The following is a 4035-nucleotide window of genomic DNA, read 5'->3' as shown; positions in this document are numbered from 1 at the left end:
CTTTCGCTCAGGTCTCGCTGTTGTTTTGCCCAGAGAGGGGTTATGCTGGACAACGGAGCTTCCCTGAACCGGCTTTATACGCCCCCCTTTCTTCACTACAGTGCTCCAGACAGGGGACTGTGCTTGGCTCAACGTCCGAGCCGCCACAGTTGGTGCTAGAGTTGTAGTCTCCCTCTGATGAGGCGCAGCTGTTGGCTGTTCACCGGCCCCGGGACCCGACGTTGAGAGCTGCGGCTGCTCCACAACGGTCAGGCGATCATCAATGGCTGCTGTCACCTCCCGGAGGCTTTCGCAGACATTTGCCTGAGTTTCCAGGGTTTTTTTCATGCTGCAGATCTCACTATTTAATTGTTCCATTCTGCTCAGGAGCGTAGACACGTCTATGTAGAATGTCCTTGGAGTGCGGAGGAGTGCAGACGCACCGCTCTTTGCTCTCTGCTTTGCTTTCTGCTTTTTCTGCTTTTCTTTCCTTTACTTACTTTACTTTAGCTTTTAATCATTTTTAATCAATTTCTATCACCACATAACTTTCTGTGGGGCTTTTATTTATTTTTACCATTTTTTACCGCCATTGAAGAGTGACTTTACTCGGTCACAGTCAGACTGCCTGTAGCAACTTAGCTTGGTTTGCTAAGCAGATGGCTACATCCAGCCCTCCAGATGAAAACCAACTCGTTAGGAAAGACAGGATTATTGCCAACCTCAGAGAAGACATCCGAAAGCTCTCAGCGGAACTCAAGTCCCAATCTGAGCTGCTGTCAAACACCCTGAACGTGGCTCATGAGCAGTCTCTACAGATCTCATCGTTAAAAGCTGCTCTTCAGGACACAGTAGCCTGGGATCCTGCCTCTTCTCTTCCGGAGCCCAGCAGCTCAACGCCCAGTCGTAAACTGCAATGGTCGGAGGTGGTGTTAAGGGGCAAAAAAAGGACTTCACTCGGTCTCTCATCCCACCTCAGCCTCTCCAACAGATTTGAGCCTCTGTCATCACGGCTCGAAGCGCCGGACTCCGATGAGCTCAAGGATGATGCAGCCCGTCCCACGTCTCCCCAGTTCGGGAGTCTTCCTCTGCCGGCAGCCCCCCTCCCGGCTGACAGCCGGCAGGCCCCCCGTGTGGACGGCTCTGTGTCCCCCCCCGCACACACCACGGAAACAGAGCAGCGACAAAGGAAAAAGAGTCCCTCAACTCATAAAGGTGAGACTATGAGACTGAACAAAGAGCTCGTTGCTAAACGAGGCTCCAGCTCGATTATCTGGAACTGGTTTGGCTACAGTACGTCTGACGTGGAGCAAACATCTGTCATATGCAAAGTTTGCAAAAAAGCGGTGATTACAAAGGATGCAGTACAGGTGTACTACTTAAACTTAATTGGTATAGTTTAGTAGCGTATTTGACTACAGTAAGTATTATTTTTGAGCAGTATTTGTGGGGTTCTCAGGACTGAATGCGGTGATAGATTTGTAGTCAAAAAGATGGAGTTGAATTGTTTTATATTTTTTATCGTCACTTTTATCGTTATCGCAATAAATGCCAGAAATTATCGTGATAAAATTTTTAGTCCATATCGCCCCTCACTACTAGGAGGTAGTTAGAGATGTACAAGGAGATACTGTGGAGTTTCTCTGTTGGCAGGGCGGCTTGGAAAGTGAGTGAATCAAGTGAGATACCGAGAAAGTCGAGGGATGTACTGGGTTCTGCTGTTTTCTCTGGGGAAAGGGGGACACTGAGCTGGAGGAAGGCTGACTTGAGGGTGGAGAGGCTGTGTGACGGGGGTGAGGCTGGTGGGGTAACTGTGAGGAAGTAGTCTAGAAGGTGGATGACGTATGGGAGTTTGTGGTTATTTAGCAGGATCCAGCAGAGTGCCTCAGAAAGGGAATCAAATGGCGGACAGCAAAGTACTAGCTGCCTTTCCAGTGGACTCCGAAGAATCCCCAATAATCTGGGCAGATGGGTAACACTTTAAATGCACTGGTGATGTCGGCCTTGTCCAGCCAGGAGCCGCGGCTGGCGAGACGGATGAGATTGGTGGCATGTGTGATAGTTGGGTAGTGCATGCAAAAGTCCGGGCTGGGGATGAGGCTGTTGATGCTAGGAGTAGCGGTACCATGGGGAGAAGAGAGATCAATGATGAGTCTCTTTTTTCCAGAGTATTTTCTTGTGGCGATGCCAAGGGGGCTAATGTGGTGGATGGGAAAAGGAGGGCTGGAAAATGGACCGATCATGAAGCCATCTGTGGCTTCTTTGGCTAAGGGCTTGTCAACTGTGGCGGGTTCTGCGAGGGCGGACTGGAGGTTACAGCAAGTGAAGGATGATTTGGGGAGGGTTGCCGTGCCAGGGTGGAAGCCAAAAGTGAGACTATGGATGAGTAAGTGGACGAACTGATGGTTGGGGTGGTCCTTCAGGGCAGACTCTAGCATGTGGATATTTATGGGAGTTTTGAGATACTGGTATAGTCAGGAGGCGTGTGAAGTGGGGTTGTGAGGGCAGGCATGCCTGGCGTGGGCGCCACCGCAAAAGGAGCATGTGTGGAGAAAGCGGCAACCGGACGAGTTGCAACCCAGGTCATTAAAATTATTACAAATCATCCTGCCGCCCTGATAGAGGACGGGCCTTCCCTTCTTGTCAACTCTGTGGGGAATCGAACCAACGGCTAGTAGTGGCATGGCGGCAGGAAGAGGTTTCGGAGTGATAGGGAGTGGAGGTGCGGTGGGGCCGAGTCTTGAAAAAACTGAAGAAGGATGTGAGGGCGGGGCAGGAGGGCGGGGAAATGGAGCGGCTACTACGCATTCGGAGGCTGGATGTGAAGGTGCCCCGCACAAATCGCAAGACAGGGAAGAGCGGGCCACAAAGATGCGGCAGTAAAGTTCGGTGTCGACGACAAGTGCCCTGGTTAAACTGCTGGAGGCGACCTGCGGCCTGGGATGAGAAGAGAAAGTGGTATGTGTAGAAACCAGCGCCAGTCATCAAGCTCGGCCCTGCGGTTGGGGAAGACAGAACAGATGATGTCTAAGTATAAGGAAAATGCAAGGGCGAATTCTGCTGAGAGAGAGGAAAGAGCTGCTGAAGCAGGTGGAGCTGGAAGTGTGGAAGTAGCTGCAGCTGAAGGAAGGGAAGAGGAAAGGATGTGGGGATGAGGGGATGCATGTGCAAGGGTCAAATGTGCAGCCTGCAGACACAGGGATGAAAGAAAGGACGAAAACATACGAGAAAGATCGGACACAGAGGGAGCACTTTCCCTAAAGTGTTTGCTCAAGATAGCAATTGTAGGGAAAGCGCATAAAACACGCCCACGGACACACCTCCAGGCGCAAATAACGGAGTCGGCATAGCGTATAGCGGGTAGCGTGGGGCAAGATACTGTTTAGGGATAGCGGAAGCTGCTAAATGCGCAATTCACGGGTAGCGGGTAGTGCCAATGGGTAGCGGGTGGCACAAGATAGGGCCCTGACTGTCCAGGCACCAATATATATAGGAGCAGTCAGAGCCAATCCCAGGTACTAACTGTCCCTCTGATAAGCCACTCCCAGCAGCAGCCATTCTCCAGCATCCTCACACACAGGGAGATGATCTAAAGGCCAAGGGCCGTCACACCTCTGCGTGCTTTGCACATACAAAAGAAACCAACACACTGATTCCAGTACAGTCCTGAATGAATGAACTGATGTGAGGTTATTGTTATAACTGAAAGTGAAGAACTGAAAAGAAGACAAAGAAAGAAACTGTAACACACTACAGTTATTTAAAGGCATCTGGTGGTTGGTGTTAGTTATTAAGGGAAGATGTAGGGAATGTCTGTGTATATTCCTCTACTTTAACACTAGATATTGAAGATATACCTGCTACCGTGACAACACATACGCCAGGTGGGTTACACTCACGTTATAAAAAGGCCAGGTAAAACATTAACATTAAAAAAATAGAATGAAAAATTTCAAAAAGGTGAATACAAGCACACATCTTCTAGAGCAGGGGTTCTCAAACTTTTTTGGCCCAGGGACCCCCTGGAGGGGTCAAAATTTTCCGGGGGACCCCCTG

Source organism: Myripristis murdjan, unplaced genomic scaffold (genome assembly GCF_902150065.1).
Source record: "Myripristis murdjan unplaced genomic scaffold, fMyrMur1.1, whole genome shotgun sequence".
NCBI lineage: Eukaryota > Metazoa > Chordata > Actinopteri > Holocentriformes > Holocentridae > Myripristis > Myripristis murdjan.
Note: the sequence above shows the minus strand (reverse complement) of the source record.